The sequence below is a fragment of the Pleurodeles waltl genome, chromosome 9, assembly GCF_031143425.1.
Source record: "Pleurodeles waltl isolate 20211129_DDA chromosome 9, aPleWal1.hap1.20221129, whole genome shotgun sequence".
NCBI lineage: Eukaryota > Metazoa > Chordata > Amphibia > Caudata > Salamandridae > Pleurodeles > Pleurodeles waltl.
In genome coordinates this window covers 36640645-36658481 of record NC_090448.1, presented here as the reverse complement: position 1 = coordinate 36658481, position 17837 = coordinate 36640645, and the positions used below count along the sequence as shown (strand labels likewise).

General features: G+C 45.4%; 1 non-coding gene across 1 annotated transcript; it reads right to left on the bottom strand.

Annotated features, from left to right (window-relative positions):
* Positions 1-7717: 7717 nt before the first annotated feature.
* Positions 7718-7790, bottom strand: TRNAR-CCG (transfer RNA arginine (anticodon CCG)). Its single transcript has one exon. It is a non-coding gene; the product is annotated as a tRNA-Arg (tRNA).
* Positions 7791-17837: the final 10047 nt, after the last annotated feature.

The window sequence follows — 17837 nt, the reverse complement described above, 5'->3', positions numbered from 1 at the left end:
GAAAAAGGAGGGACTAATAGGCATGATTAACCACTATCAAAGGAGCTATTTTTAAATGACACTGAAACCAGAAAATGAAATCTCTTTAAGCCCACATATAAGTATACTAAAGTATAAAAGAGGCCGTACACTTATGCTCAACCTAAAAATGAACGAGCACGAATCAGATAAAGAGATAAGAAAACCTTTCATATTTCAGATGCACAAACGTAAAGATCTAGAAAAGAGTGGGTGGCGCCCACAGGCAGGTGGGGGGTGATTAACTGTAACATTGGCACTACAGGGTCTGTGCAGGGGGTTCTGTGGGCACAGCAGTCGTGCTCGCAGCTCGCAGTGCTAAGAACCATGTCCCCTATGGTGACTTGGGCTGCTGCTGGGACAACTTGCCTGCTGGTAAAGCCCCTTTAGGTAGGTCAACGGGCATCAGACAAACTTGCATCCATCCAGCTGGTGGTAGGTGCCGGAAGTCAGCTCCTTACATAGAACTCATAAAATGGTGGTGTTCGTATAACAAAGACGGACCCTCTGAAGATAATTTGATGAACGTAATATTCTATAAATATCACAAGCTTGCATCTGGTCCTATTTTCCAGGGATATAAAATACAGCTCCTCACACGACCCAGGTGGGACTTGAACCCACAATCCCCAGCTCCGGAGGCTGATGACTTATCCATTAGGGGACTGGGACAGTTGTGAAAAGTTTTGGTGCAGGACATCTCGTGTCAGGGGTCGTCAGAGGTAAAGTGACCAGTCACAGAGGCACCCTTTCTGGACTTTGTCAGTACATATTAGTTATCATGTATCTTGTTCGAATTTGTCTAACCATGACTACAACTCCCAGAATGCACAACTTTAAATCAAAACATGAACTGGAAAAGCTGTGTCCCTGTGACATTGAGCATCTGGTCATCCTAAGTAGAGGCTTCTGAAAGTGACAGATGATGTCAGCAGAGGACGAGTCCTATGGAAACCTGAAGTAGGTAGATGTGGGCATGGATGTCGTATTGCACAACCGCTGGCACCTCTTTTTAGACGGGTGTGATCATGTGGTCATGAAAATGCCCCCACTAACAGTAAAAGAGGGCCAATGCCTGAAGAGGGTGACCTACTGTCCCATGCTGTATCTGGGGGGAGGCAGCGGAAAACACCAAAGGATAGGAGGGCTCACGCACAGCCATGCTATGAACATATCTTTGCATTAAAAGAAACCTACCCTACTGGCAACTTTAGCTGTCTCGTCAGCCGAATGCAATAATTTTAGAAAAACAAAATCCCCCTAAAAATACTCACATGTATGCCGAGTGGCTTTATGCCATTCATGACACCTGCAACTAGTTCTGGCGCTTATTCCAACAACACTTTGTACGGTTTCAACCTTAAAATTGAAGCTGATATTTACAGGGCACTGTTTGCTATGTGCTAACAATGCAGGGCTGGATGAAGATCCCATAAATGACAAGGCTTCTAGTGGCAGATATGAAGATGCCGGATCATAAATGGGCCCCTAGATGATGCCATCAGGGATAAGCTATGCAAGTTTATAATGAGATGAACAGATCCACCGTAACCAGAAAGAAAACAGACCAAAACAAACATGAGTATGAAACGCAAGGAAAGACTGTGGAGAACATTTAAGGGAAGATTTACGAGCCCCTAGTGCCTCCTTTCCCCACATGAGCATCATATTTTTTTTTACGCTCATGTGGCCCAACAAGGACAAAATCACAGCGCCAAATTTACAAAGTGGAACAATTACATGCATTGCGCCACTTTGTAACCCTTTGCGCCAGGCATAATGTGTGCAAAGGGGGCGCTCCCCATTAGAGGGACCAAAAAAATGACACCAAGAAATCTAGGAGATATCTTTGCGTCATTTTTCGGCACTTTTAACCCCTGCTCAAAGCAGGCGCTAAAAGGAGGAACACCATTGTTTGCAATGGGTCTCAATGGGCTTTGCAGGATTAGCATCAACATATTTGTTGCTAATCCTGCAAAGCTTAGAACTAGTGTAAAAAAATGTGATTCTAATTCCCTAACTATCGCCATGCTGGACCGTGTCTTAGATGGGGCTCACACATTGTAGCGCTAGGGGGGCGCTAAGGGGGGCAAGGAAAGTGGTGCTGCACTGGGTGCAGTGCCATTTTCCTTAAATCAGGCCCAAATTTCTTCAAAACATAGACACTATGTAACAAACTCCTCTTTTCTATCAGAGCAGTTTTCTTCTCTTGTTCTTCTCTTCCATCGCATCTACTGCTGCAAGCGGATGCACAGTAACAATACCGTCTTCCACTCACCAACCGATGGGTAGCCAAAAATGACTATTTTCTGTAACTACAGCAAACTGCGAGCAGAGCAAGGCATTCAGGAGGATTCACAATGCCAAAGGACTAGCTGAACCGGAGCAGGAGTGTATGGATGCTGGCTACGATATCGACTTGTACCACCAACACTCACGCTTCTAATTCACAGACTAAGAAATCCCAAAGACCCAGTGCTCCTACTACATCCTTTTCGTTTCCAGCCTGCCATAAAGAACACCCCACTGGCTGCCTCACCCGTAGGATATACATTCCGGTGTCCCATTGTCTGGAGGAAAGGGATGTAGAATGGACAGAACATCCGCAGTACAGCACAGGGCGACTATTCGTTCAATAATTTTTAGGGCATCGCCTAAGCTGGTAAGGGGGCGGTTCATCGGCCGAGAGATTGTCGGTTAGCGCCGTAGTTGTGCACATCGTTGGTGGGCAGGAGCTGCTCTGTACTGTTTGCACACAAAGCCATTGGAGGGGGATAGGATGGATGTGTGTGCTTGCTTGCCTCTTCAGACGAGGTGGAGCAGACTGGAGTGAGGCCACAGGCATGGCCTTTCATCTCTCAAGCAGGAGCATGTGAAAGGACACCAGTGGCCCATAGAACACCCTTGCAAAATAAAAACAAGTAGTTAAATAAATAATAAATGGAGGTGGCCGAGCCGTGTCGAGAGTAAGAAAGGCGCGGCTGCCATATCTAAACATAAAACCCATCTGCCACCATGTAATAATTAAAGGAACTGGAATGCCTTACGCACTCTCCAAAAGCCTGGTACAACAGGGAGAAGGTGTGGTGCAAAGTCTCGAACTGCCGACTTTAGAGTCAAGTACCGGGGTTTGAGTCACAGCGTCAGCTCAACATCACTTAATCTCCCTGTGCCACCAAAAAATGAATATGCCCTTCTGTAATGTAGCTGTTACTCCTTAAATGTCTCCAATACCTTCCCAGAGTTAAAACAAGTACTTAACTAAAATCAACAAGTGAACCTCTGTTCTTGCTCAGCAGCCACACTCAATAGACTAGAGAAAATTAACTAGGCAGCTTAGAGAGGGCGCAGAGAGCCCACAAAACCAAAGGTGACCAAGATAACAGCCTGATTTATAGCCTTGTTTACAGCTAAACTAAGATCAAGAATGCTTTGAGAAGCTTCCCTAAACACAAACAGGAAACAACATAAAAAAGCAGTCCCCTAAAGACAAGATACACAGGACAAAGCATAATTATACAGTAGTTGGTGTCTGCTCCCAAAGAGAAAAAGGAGGGACTAATAGGCATGATTGACCACTATCAAAGGAACTATTTTTAAATGACACTGAAACCAGAAAATGAAATCTCTTTAAGCCCACATATAAGTATACTAAAGTATACAAGAGGCCGTACACTTACGCTCAACCTAAAAATGAACGAGCACGAATCAGATAAAGAGATAAGAAAACCTTTCATATTTCAGATGCACAAACGTAAAGATCTAGAAAAGAGTGGGTGGCGCCCACAGGCAGGTGGTGGGTGATTAACTGTAACATTGGCACTACAGGGTCTGTGCAGGGGGTTCTGTGTGCACAGCAGTCGTGCTCGCAGCTCGTGGTGCTAAGAACCATGTCATGGCTTGGGCTGCTGCTGGGACAACTTGCCTGCTGGTAAAGCCCCTTTAGGTAGGTCAACGGGCATCAGACAAATTTGTATCCATCCAGCTGGTGGTAGGTGCCGGAAGGCAGCTCCTTACACAGAACTCATAAAATGGTGGCGTTCGTATAACAAAGACGGACCCTCTGAAGATAATTTGATGAACGTAATTTTCTATAAATATCACAAGCTTGCATCTGGTCCTATTTTCCAGGGATATAAAATACAGCTCCTCACACAACCCAGGTGGAACTTGAACCCACAATCCCCAGCTCCGGAGGTTGATGCCTTATCCATTAGGCCACTAGTGAAAGGTTTTGGTGCAGGACATCTCGTGTCAGGGGTCGTCAGAGGTAAAGTGACCAGTCACAGAGGCACCCTTTCTGGACTTTGTCAGTACATATCAGTTATCAGGTATCTTGTTCCAATTTGTCTAACCATGACTACAACTCCCAGAATGCACTACTTTAAATCAAAACATGAACTGGAAAAGCTGTGTCCCTGTGACATTGAGCATCTGGTCATCCTAAGCAGAGGCTTCTGAAAGTGACAGATGATGTCAGCAGAGGACGAGTCCTATGGAAACCTGAAGTAGGTAGATGTGAGCATGGATGTCGTATTGCACAACCGCTGGCACCTCTTTTTAGACGGGTGTGATCATGTGGTCATGAAAATGCCCCCACTAACAGTAAAAGAGGGCCAATGCCTGAAGAGGGTGACCTACTGTCCCATGCTGCATCTGGGGTAGGCAGCGGAAAATACCAAAGGATAGGAGGGCTCACGCACAGCCATGCTATGAACATATCTTTGCATTAAAAGAAACCTGCCCTACTGGCAGCTTTAGCTGTCTCGTCAGCCGAATGCAATAATTTTAGAAAAAAAAATCCCCCTAAAAATACTCACATGTATGCCGAGTGGCTTTATGCAATGCATGACACCTACAACTAGTTCTGGCGCTTATTCCAATAACACTTTGTACGGTTTCAACCTTAAAATTGAAGCTGATATTTACAGAGCACTGTTTGCTATGTGCTAACAATGCAGGGCTGGATGAAGATCCCATAAATGACAAGGCTTCTAGTGGCAGATATGAAGATGCCGGATCATAAATGGACCCCTAGGTGATGCCATCAGGGATAAGCCATGCAAGTTTATAATGAGATGAACAGATCCACCGTAACCAGAAAGAAAACAGACCAAAACAAACATGAGTATGAAACACAAGGCAAGGAAAGACTGTGGAGAACATTTAAGGGAAGATTTACGAGCCCCTAGTGCCTCCTTTCACCACATGAGCATCATATTTTTTTTTACGCTCATGTGGCCCAACAAGGACAAAATCACAGCGCCATATTTACAAAGTGGAACAATTACATGCATTGCGCCACTTTGTAACCCTTTGCGCCAGGCATAATGTGTGCAAAGGGGGCGCTCCCCATTAGAGGGACCAAGAAATCTAGGAGATATCTTTGCGTCATTTTTCGGCACTTTTAACCCCTGCTCAAAGCAGGCGCTAAAAGGAGGAACACCATTGGTTGCAATGGGTCTCAATGGGCTTTGCAGGATTAGCATCAACATATTTGTTGCTAATCCTGCAAAGCTTAGAACTAGTGTAAAAAAATGTGATTCTAATTCCCTAACTATCGCCATGGTGGACCGTGTCTTAGATGGGGCTCACACATTGTAGCGCTAGGGGGGCGCTAAGGGGGGCAAGGAAAGTGGTGCTGCACTGGGTGCAGTGCCATTTTCCTTAAATCAGGTCCAAATTTCTTCAAAACATAGACACTATATAACAAACTCCTCTTTTCTATCAGAGCAGTTTTCTTCTCTTGTTCTTCTCTTCCATCGCATCTACTGCTGCAAGCGGATGCACAGTAACAATACCGTCTTCCACTCACCAACCGATGGGTAGCCAAAAATGACTATTTTCTGTAACTACAGCAAACTGCGAGCAGAGCAAGGCATTCAGGAGGATTCACAATGCCAAATGACTAGCTGAACCGGAGCAGGAGTGTATGGATGCTGGCTACGATATCGACTTGTACCACCAACACTCACGCTTCTAATTCACAGACTAAGAAATCCCAAAGACCCAGTGCTCCTACTACATCCTTTTCGTTTCCAGCCTGCCATAAAGAACACCCCACTGGCTGCCTCACCCGTAGGATGTACATTTCGGTGTCCCATTGTCTGGAGGAAAGGGATGTAGAATGGACAGAACATCCGCAGTACAGCACAGGGCGACTATTCGTTCAATAATTTTTAGGGCATCGCCTAAGCTGGTAAGGGGGCGGTTCATCGGCCGAGAGATTGTCGGTTAGCGGCGTAGTTGTGCACATCGTTGGTGGGCAGAAGCTGCTCTGTACTGTTTGCAAACAAAGCCATGTGAGGGGGATAGGATGGATGTGTGTGCGTGCTTGCCTCTTCAGACGAGGTGGAGCAGACTGGAGTGAGGCAACAGGCATGGCCTTTCATCTCTCAAGCAGGAGCATGTGAAAGGACACCAGTGGCCCATAGAACACCCTTGCGAAATAAAAACAAGTAGTTAAATAAATAATAAATGGAGGTGGCCGAGCCGTGCCGAACGTAAGAAAGGCGCGGCTGCCATATGTAAACATAAAACCCATCTGCCACCTTGCAATAATTAAAGGAACTGGAATGCCTTACGCACTCTCCAAAAGCCTGGTACAACAGGGAGAAGGTGTGGTGCAAAGTCTCGAACTGCCGACTTTAGAGTCAAGGACCGGGGTTTGAGTCACAGCATCAGCTCAACATCACTTAATCTCCCTGTGCCACCAAACAATTAATATGCCCTTCTGTAATGTAGCTGTTACTCCTTAAATGTCTCCAATACCTTCCCAGAGTTAAAACAAGTCCTTAACTAAAATCAACAAGTGAACCTCTGTTCTTGCTCAGCAGCCACACTCAATAGACTAGAGAAAATTAACTAGGCAGCTTAGAGAGAGCGCAGAGAGCCCACAAAACCAAAGGTGACCAAGATAACAGCCTGATTTATAGCCTTGTTTACAGCTAAACTAAGATCAAGAATGCTTTGAGAAGCTTCCCTGAACACAAACAGGAAACAACATAAAAAAGCAGTGCCCTAAAGACAAGATACACAGGACAAAGCATAATTATACAGTAGTTGGTGCCTGCTCCCAAAGAGAAAAATGAGGGACTAATAGGCATGATTGACCACTATCAAAGGAACTATTTTTAAATGACACTGAAACCAGAAAATGAAATCTCTTTAAGCCCACATATAAGTATACTAAAGTATACAAGAGGCCGTCCACTTACGCTCAACCTAAAAATGAACGAGCACGAATCAGATAAAGAGATAAGAAAACCTTTCATATTTCAGATGCACAAACGTAAAGATCTAGAAAAGAGTGGGTGGCGCCCACAGGCAGGTGGTGGGTGATTAACTGTAACATTGGCACTACAGAGTCTGTGCAGGGGGTTCTGTGGGCACAGCAGTCGTGCTCGTAGCTCGTGGTGCTAGGAACCATGTCCCCTATGGTGGCTTGGGCTGCTGCTGGGACAACTTGCCTGCTGGTAAAGCCCCTTTAGGTAGGTCAACGGGCATCAGACAAATTTGTATCCATCCAGCTGGTGGTAGGTGCCAGAAGGCAGCTCCTTACATAGAACTCATAAAATGGTGGCGTTCGTATAACAAAGACGGACCCTCTGAAGATAATTTGATGAACGTAATTTTCTATAAATATCACAAGCTTGCATCTGGTCCTATTTTCCAGTGATATAAAACACAGCTCCTCACGCAACCCAGGTGGGACTTGAACTCACAATCCCCAGCTCCGGAGGCTGATGCCTTTTCCATTAGGCCACTGGGCCAGTTGTGAAAGGTTTTGGTGCAGGACATCTCGTGTCAGGTGTCGTCAGAGGTAAAGTGACCAGTCACAGAGGCACCCTTTCTGGACTTTGTCAGTACATATGAGTTATCAGGTATCGTGTTCCAATTTGTCTAACCATGACTACAACTCCCAGAATGCACTACTTTAAATCAAAACATGAACTGGGAAAGCTGTCTCCCTGTGACATTGAGCATCTGGTCATCCTAAGCAGAGGCTTCTGAAAGTGACAGATGATGTCAGCAGAGGACGAGTCCTATGGAAACCTGAAGTAGGTAGATGTGAGCATGGATGTCGTATTGCACAACCGCTGGCACCTCTTTTTAGACGGGTGTGATCATGTGGTCATGAAAATGCCCCCACTAACAGTAAAAGAGGGCCAATGCCTGAAGAGGGTGACCTACTGTCCCATGCTGCATCTGGGGGAGGCAGCGGAAAATACCAAAGGATAGGAGGGCTCACGCACAGCCATGCTATGAACATATCTTTGCATTAAAAGAAACCTGCCTTACTGGCAGCTTTAGCTGTCTCGTCAGCCGAATGCAATAATTTTAGAAAAAAAAATCCCCCTAAAAATACTCACATGTATGCCGAGTTTCTTTATGCAATGCATGACACCTACAACTAGTTCTGGCGCTTATTCCAAGAACACTTTGTACGGTTTCAACCTTAAAATTGAAGCTGATATTTACAGAGCACTGTTTGCTATGTGCTAACAATGCAGGGCTGGATGAAGATCCCATAAATGACAAGGCTTCTAGTGGCAGATATGAAGATGCCGGATCATAAATGGACCCCTAGATGATGCCATCAGGGATAAGCCATGCAAGTTTATAATGAGATGAACAGATCCACCGTAACCAGAAAGAAAACAGACCAAAACAAACATGAGTATGAAACACAAGGCAAGGAAAGACTGTGGAGAACATTTAAGGGAAGATTTACGAGCCCCTAGTGCCTCCTTTCACTACATGAGCATCATATTTTTTTTTACCCTCATGTGGCCCAACAAGGACAAAATCACAGCGCCAAATTTACAAAGTGGAACAATTACATGCATTGCGCCACTTTGCAACCCTTTGCGCCAGGCATAATGTGTGCAAAGGGGGTGCTCCCCATTAGAGGGACCAAAGAAATGACACCAAGAAATCTAGGAGATATCTTTGCGTAATTTTTCGGCACTTTTAACCCCTGCTCAAAGCAGGCGCTAAAAGGAGGAACACCATTGTTTGCAATGGGTCTCAATGGACTTTGCAGGATTAGCGTCAACATATTTGTTGCTAATCCTGCAAAGCTTAGAACTAGTGTAAAAAAATGTGATTCTAATTCCCTAACTATCGCCATGGTGGACCGTGTCTTAGATGGGGCTCACACATTGTAGCGTTACGGGGGCGCTGAGGGGGGCAAGGAAAGTGGTGCTGCACTGGGTGCAGGGCCATTTTCCTTAAATCAGGCCCAAATTTCTTCAAAACATAGACACTATGTAACAAACTCCTCTTTTCTATCAGTGCAGTTTTCTTCTCTTGTTCTTCTATTTCATCACATCTACTGCTGCAAGCGGATGCAGAGTAATAATACCGTCTTCCACTCACCAACCGATGGGTAGCCAAAAATGACTATTTTCTGTAACTACAGCAAACTGTCAGCAGAGCAAGGCATTCAGGAGGATTCACAATGCCAAATGACTAGCTGAACCGGAGCAGGAGTGTTTGGATGCTGGCTACGATAGCGACTCGTACCACCAACACTCACACTTCTAATTCACAGACTAAGAAATCCCAAACACCCAGTGCTCCTACTACATCCTTTTCGCTTCCAGCCTGCCATAAAGAACACCCCACTGGCTGCCTCACCCGTAGGATGTACATTCCGGTGTCCCATTGTCTGGAGGAAAGGGATGTAGAATAGACGGAACATCCGCAGTACAGCACGGGGCGACTATTCGTTCAATAATTTTTAAGGCATCGCCTAAGCTGGGAGGGGGGCGGTTCATTGGCCGAGAGACTGTCGGTTAGCGCAGTAGTTGTGCACATCGTTGGTGGGCAGAGGCTGCTCTGTACTGTTTGCAAACAAAGCCATGTGAGGGGGGTAGGGTGGATGTGTGTGCTTGCTTGCCTCTTCAGACGAGGTGGAGCAGACTGGAGTGAGGCCACAGGCCTGGCCTTTCATCTCTCAAGCAGGAGCATGTGAAAGGACACCAGTGGCCCATAGAACACCCTTGCAAAATAAAAATAAGTAGTTAAATAAATAATAAATGGAGATGGCCGAGCCGTGCCGAACGTAAGAAAGGCGCGGCTGCCATATGTAAACATAAAACCCATCTGCCACCTTGCAATAATTAAATGAACTGGAATGCCTTATGCACTCTCCAAAAACCTGGTACAACAGGGAGAAGGTGTGGTGCAAAGTCTCGAACTGCCGACTTTAGAATCAAGGACCGGGGTTTGAGTCACAGCGTCAGCTCAACATCACTTAATCTCCCCGTGCCACCAAAAAATGAATATGCCCTTCTGGAATGTAGCTGTTGCTCATTAAAGGTCTCCAATACCTTCCCAGAGTTAAAACAAGCCCTTAACTAAAATCAACAAGTGAACCTCTGTTCTTGCTCAGCAGCCACACTCAATAGACTATAGAAAATTAACTAGGCAGCTTAGAGAGGGTACAGAGAGCCCATAAAACCAAAGGTGACCAAGATAACAGCCTGATTTATAGCCTTGTTTACAGCTAAACTAAGATCAAGAATGCTTTGAGAAGCTTCCCTGAACACAAACAGGAAACAACATAAAAAAGCAGTCCACTAAAGACAAGATACACAGGACAAAGCATAATTATACAGTAGCTGGTGCCTGCTCCCAAAGAGAAAAAGGAGGGACTAATAGGCATGATTGACCACTATCAAAGGAACTATTTTTAAATGACACTGAAACCAGAAAATGAAATCTCTTTAAGCCCACATATAAGTATACTAAAGTATACAAGAGGCCGTACACTTACGCTAAACCTAAAAATGAACGAGCACGAATCAGATAAAGAGATGAGAAAAACTTTCATATTTCAGATGCACAAACGTAAAGATCTAGAAAAGAGTGGGTGGCGCCCACAGGCAGGTGGGGAGTGATTAGCTGTAACATTGGCACTACAGGGTCTGTGCAGGGGGTTCTGTGGGCACAGCAGTCGTGCTCGCAGCTCGTGGTGCTAAGAACCATGTCCCCTATGGTGGCTTGGGCTGCTGCTGGGACAACTTGCCTGCTGGTAAAGCCCCTTTAGGTAGGTCAACGGGCATCAGACAAACTTGCATCCATCCAGCTGGTGGTAGGTGCCGGAAGGCACCTCCTTACATAGAACTCATAAAATAGTGGCGTTCGTATAACAAAGACGGACCCTCTGAAGATAATTTAATGAACGTAATTTTCTATAAATATCACAAGCTTGCATCTGGTCCTATTTTCCAGGGATATTAAATACAGCTCCTCACGCGACACAGGTGGGAATTGAACCCACAATCCCCATCTGCGGTGGCTGATGCCTTATCCATTAGGCCACTGGGCCAGTTGTAAAAGATTTTGGTGCAGGACATCTCGTGTCAGGGGTCGTCAGAGGTAAAGTGACCAGTCACAGAGGCACCCTTTCTGGACTTTGTCAGTACATATGAGTTATCAGGTATCGTGTTCCAATTTGTCTAACCATGACTACAACTCCCAGAATGCACTACTTTAAATCAAAACATGAACTGGGAAAGCTGTCTCCCTGTGACATTGAGCATCTGGTCATCCTAAGCAGAGGCTTCTGAAAGTGACAGATGATGTCAGCAGAGGACGAGTCCTATGGAAACCTGAAGTAGGTAGATGTGAGCATGGATGTCGTATTGCACAACCGCTGGCACCTCTTTTTAGACGGGTGTGATCATGTGGTCATGAAAATGCCCCCACTAACAGTAAAAGAGGGCCAATGCCTGAAGAGGGTGACCTACTGTCCCATGCTGCATCTGGGGGAGGCAGCGGAAAATACCAAAGGATAGGAGGGCTCACGCACAGCCATGCTATGAACATATCTTTGCATTAAAAGAAACCTGCCCTACTGGCAACTTTAGCTGTCTCGTCAGCCGAATGCAATAATTTTAGAAAAAAAAATCCCCCTAAAAATGCTCACATGTATGCCGAGTGGCTTTATGCAATGCATGACACCTACAACTAGTTCTGGCGCTTATTCCAAGAACACTTTGTACGGTTTCAACCTTAAAATTGAAGCTGATATTTACAGAGCACTGTTTGCTATGTGCTAACAATGCAGGGCTGGATGAAGATCCCATATATGACAAGGCTTCTAGTGGCAGATATGAAGATGCCGGATCATAAATGGACCCCTAGATGATGCCATCAGGGATAAGCCATGCAAGTTTATAATGAGATGAACAGATCCACCGTAACCAGAAAGAAAACAGACCAAAACAAACATGAGTATGAAACACAAGGCAAGGAAAGACTGTGGAGAACATTTAAGGGAAGATTTACGAGCCCCTAGTGCCTCCTTTCACTACATGAGCATCATATTTTTTTTTACGCTCATGTGGCCCAACAAGGACAAAATCACAGCGCCAAATTTACAAAGTGGAACAATTACATGCATTGCGCCACTTTGCAACCCTTTGCGCCAGGCATAATGTGTGCAAAGGGGGTGCTCCCCATTAGAGGGACCAAAGAAATGACACCAAGAAATCTAGGAGATATCTTTGCGTAATTTTTCGGCACTTTTAACCCCTGCTCAAAGCAGGCGCTAAAAGGAGGAACACCATTGTTTGCAATGGGTCTCAATGGACTTTGCAGGATTAGCGTCAACATATTTGTTGCTAATCCTGCAAAGCTTAGAACTAGTGTAAAAAAATGTGATTCTAATTCCCTAACTATCGCCATGGTGGACCGTGTCTTAGATGGGGCTCACACATTGTAGCGTTAGGGGGGCGCTGAGGGGGGCAAGGAAAGTGGTGCTGCACTGGGTGCAGGGCCATTTTCCTTAAATCAGGCCCAAATTTCTTCAAAACATAGACACTATGTAACAAACTCCTCTTTTCTATCAGTGCAGTTTTCTTCTCTTGTTCTTCTATTTCATCACATCTACTGCTGCAAGCGGATGCAGAGTAATAATACCGTCTTCCACTCACCAACCGATGGGTAGCCAAAAATGACTATTTTCTGTAACTACAGCAAACTGTCAGCAGAGCAAGGCATTCAGGCGGATTCACAATGCCAAATGACTAGCTGAACCGGAGCAGGAGTGTTTGGATGCTGGCTACGATAGCGACTAGTACCACCAACACTCACACTTCTAATTCACAGACTAAGAAATCCCAAACACCCAGTGCTCCTACTACATCCTTTTCGCTTCCAGCCTGCCATAAAGAACACCCCACTGGCTGCCTCACCCGTAGGATGTACATTCCGGTGTCCCATTGTCTGGAGGAAAGGGATGTAGAATAGACGGAACATCCGCAGTACAGCACGGGGCGACTATTCGTTCAATAATTTTTAAGGCATCGCCTAAGCTGGGAGGGGGGCGGTTCATTGGCCGAGAGACTGTCGGTTAGCGCCGTAGTTGTGCACATCGTTGGTGGGCAGAGGCTGCTCTGTACTGTTTGCAAACAAAGCCATGTGAGGGGGGTAGGGTGGATGTGTGTGCTTGCTTGCCTCTTCAGACGAGGTGGAGCAGACTGGAGTGAGGCCACAGGCCTGGCCTTTCATCTCTCAAGCAGGAGCATGTGAAAGGACACCAGTGGCCCATAGAACACCCTTGCAAAATAAAAATAAGTAGTTAAATAAATAATAAATGGAGATGGCCGAGCCGTGCCGAACGTAAGAAAGGCGCGGCTGCCATATGTAAACATAAAACCCATCTGCCACCTTGCAATAATTAAATGAACTGGAATGCCTTATGCACTCTCCAAAAACCTGGTACAACAGGGAGAAGGTGTGGTGCAAAGTCTCGAACTGCCGACTTTAGAATCAAGGACCGGGGTTTGAGTCACAGCGTCAGCTCAACATCACTTAATCTCCCCGTGCCACCAAAAAATGAATATGCCCTTCTGGAATGTAGCTGTTGCTCATTAAAGGTCTCCAATACCTTCCCAGAGTTAAAACAAGTCCTTAACTAAAATCAACAAGTGAACCTCTGTTCTTGCTCAGCAGCCACACTCAATAGACTATAGAAAATTAACTAGGCAGCTTAGAGAGGGTACAGAGAGCCCACAAAACAAAAGGTGACCAAGATAACAGCCTGATTTATAGCCTTGTTTACAGCTAAACTAAGATCAAGAATGCTTTGAGAAGCTTCCCTGAACACAAACAGGAAACAACATAAAAAAGCAGTCCACTAAAGACAAGATACAGAGGACAAAGCATAATTATACAGTAGCTGGTGCCTGCTCCCAAAGAGAAAAAGGAGGGACTAATAGGCATGATTGACCACTATCAAAGGAACTATTTTTAAATGACACTGAAACCAGAAAATGAAATCTCTTTAAGCCCACATATAAGTATACTAAAGTATACAAGAGGCCGTACACTTACGCTAAACCTAAAAATGAACGAGCACGAATCAGATAAAGAGATGAGAAAAACTTTCATATTTCAGATGCACAAACGTAAAGATCTAGAAAAGAGTGGGTGGCGCCCACAGGCAGGTGGGGAGTGATTAGCTGTAACATTGGCACTACAGGGTCTGTGCAGGGGGTTCTGTGGGCACAGCAGTCGTGCTCGCAGCTCGTGGTGCTAACAACCATGTCCCCTATCGTGGCTTGGGCTGCTGCTGGGACAACTTGCCTGCTGGTAAAGCCCCTTTAGGTAGGTCAACGGGCATCAGACAAACTTGCATCCATCCAGCTGGTGGTAGGTGCCGGAAGGCACCTCCTTACATAGAACTCATAAAATAGTGGCGTTCGTATAACAAAGACGGACCCTCTGAAGATAATTTAATGAACGTAATTTTCTATAAATATCACAAGCTTGCATCTGGTCCTATTTTCCAGGGATATTAAATACAGCTCCTCACGCGACACAGGTGGGAATTGAACCCACAATCCCCATCTGCGGTGGCTGATGCCTTATCCATTAGGCCACTGGGCCAGTTGTAAAAGATTTTGGTGCAGGACATCTCGTGTCAGGGGTCGTCAGAGGTAAAGTGACCAGTCACAGAGGCACCCTTTCTGGACTTTGTCAGTACATATGAGTTATCAGGTATCGTGTTCCAATTTGTCTAACCATGACTACAACTCCCAGAATGCACTACTTTAAATCAAAACATGAACTGGGAAAGCTGTCTCCCTGTGACATTGAGCATCTGGTCATCCTAAGCAGAGGCTTCTGAAAGCGACAGATGATGTCAGCAGAGGACGAGTCCTATGGAAACCTGAAGTAGGTAGATGTGAGCATGGATGTCGTATTGCACAACCGCTGGCACCTCTTTTTAGACGGGTGTGATCATGTGGTCATGAAAATGCCCCCACTAACAGTAAAAGAGGGCCAATGCCTGAAGAGGGTGACCTACTGTCCCATGCTGCATCTGGGGGAGGCAGCGGAAAATACCAAAGGATAGGAGGGCTCACGCACAGCCATGCTATGAACATATCTTTGCATTAAAAGAAACCTGCCCTACTGGCAACTTTAGCTGTCTCGTCAGCCGAATGCAATAATTTTAGAAAAAAAAATCCCCCTAAAAATGCTCACATGTATGCCGAGTGGCTTTATGCAATGCATGACACCTACAACTAGTTCTGGCGCTTATTCCAACAACACTTTGTACGGTTTCAACCTTAAAATTGATGCTGATATTTACAGAGCACTGTTTGCTATGTGCTAACAATGCAGGGCTGGATGAAGATCCCATAAATGACAAGGCTTCTAGTGGCAGATATGAAGATGCCGGATCATAAATGGACCCCTAGATGATGCCATCAGGGATAAGCCATGCAAGTTTATAATGAGATGAACAGATCCACCGTAACCAGAAAGAAAACAGACCAAAACAAACATGAGTATGAAACACAAGGCAAGGAAAGACTGTGGAGAACATTTAAGGGAAGATTTACGAGCCCCTAGTGCCTCCTTTCACCACATGAGCGTCATATTTTTTTTAACGCTCATGTGGCCCAACAAGGACAAAATCACAGCGCCAAATTTACAAAGTGGAACAATTACATGCATTGCGCCACTTTGCAACCCTTTGCGCCAGGCATAATGTGTGCAAAGGGGGAGCTCCCCATTAGAGGGACCAAAGAAATGACACCAAGAAATCTAGGAGATAAATTTGCGTCATTTTTCGGCACTTTTAACCGCTGCTCAAAGCAGGCGCTAAAAGGAGGAACACCATTGTTTGCAATGGGTCTCAATGGGCTTTGCAGGATTAGCGTCAACATATTTGTTGCTAATCCTGCAAAGCTTAGAACGAGTGTAAAAAAATGTGATTCTAATTCCCTAACTATCGCCATGGTGGACCGTGTCTTAGATGGGGCTCACACATTGTAGCGTTAGGGGGGCGCTAAGGGGGGCAAGGAAAGTGGTGCTGCACTGGGTGCAGTGCCATTTTCCTTAAATCAGGCCCAAATTTCTTCAAAACATAGACACTATGTAACAAACTCCTCTTTTCTATCAGTGCAGTTTTCTTCTCTTGTTCTTCTATTTCATCACATTTACTGCTGCAAGCGGATGCAGAGTAATAATACCGTCTTCCACTCACCAACCGATGGGTAGCCAAAAATGACTATTTTCTGTAACTACAGCAAACTGTCAGCAGAGCAAGGCATTCAGGAGGATTCACAATGCCAAATGACTAGCTGAACCGGAGCAGGAGTGTTTGGATGCTGGCTACGATAGCGACTCGTACCACCAACACTCACACTTCTAATTCACAGACTAAGAAATCCCAAACACCCAGTGCTCCTACTACATCCTTTTTGCTTCCAGCCTGCCATAAAGAACACCCCACTGGCTGCCTCACCCGTAGGATGTACATTCCGGTGTCCCATTGTCTGGAGGAAAGGGATGTAGAATAGACGGAACATCCGCAGTACAGCACGGGGCGACTATTTGTTCAATAATTTTTAAGGCATCGCCTAAGCTGGGAGGGGGGCGGTTCATCGGCCGAGAGATTGTCGGTTAGCGCCGTGGTTGTGCACATCGTTGGTGGGCAAAAGCTGCTCTGTACTGTTTGCAAACAAAGCCATGTGAGGGGGGTAGTGTGGATGTGTGTGCTTGCTTGCCTCTTCAGACGAGGTGGAGCAGACTGGAGTGAGGCCACAGGGATGGCCTTTCATCTCTCAAGCAGGAGCATGTGAAAGGACACCAGTGGCCCATAGAACACCCTTGCGAAATAAAAACAAGTAGTTAAATAAATAATAAATGGAGGTGGCCGAGCCGTGCCGAACGTAAGAAAGGGGCGGCTGCAAAATGTAAACATAAAACCCATCTGCCACCTTGCAATAATTAAAGGAACAGGAATGCTTAACACACTCTCCAAAAACCTGGTACAACAGGGAGAAGGTGTGGTGCAAAGTCTAGAACTGCCGACTTTAGAATCAAGGACCGGGGTTTGAGTCACAGCGTCAGCTCAACATCACTTAATCTCCCCGTGCCACCAAAAAATGAATATGCCCTTCTGTAATGTAGCTGTTACTCATTAAAGGTCTCCAATACCTTCCCAGAGTAAAAACAAGTACTTAACTAAAATCAACAAGTGAACCTCTGTTCTTGCTCAGCAGCCACACTCAATAGACTAGAGAAAATTAACTAGGCAGCTTAGAGAGGACGCAGAGAGCCCACAAAACCAAAGGTGACCAAGATAACAGCCTGATTTATAGCCTTGTTTACAGCTAAACTAAGATCAAGAATGCTTTGAGAAGCTTCCCTGAACACAAACAGGAAACAACATAAAAAAGCAGTCCCCTAAAGACAAGATACTCAGGACAAAGCATAATTATACAGAAGTTGGTGCCTGCTTCCAAAGAGAAAAAGGAGGGACTAATAGGCATGATTGACCACTATCA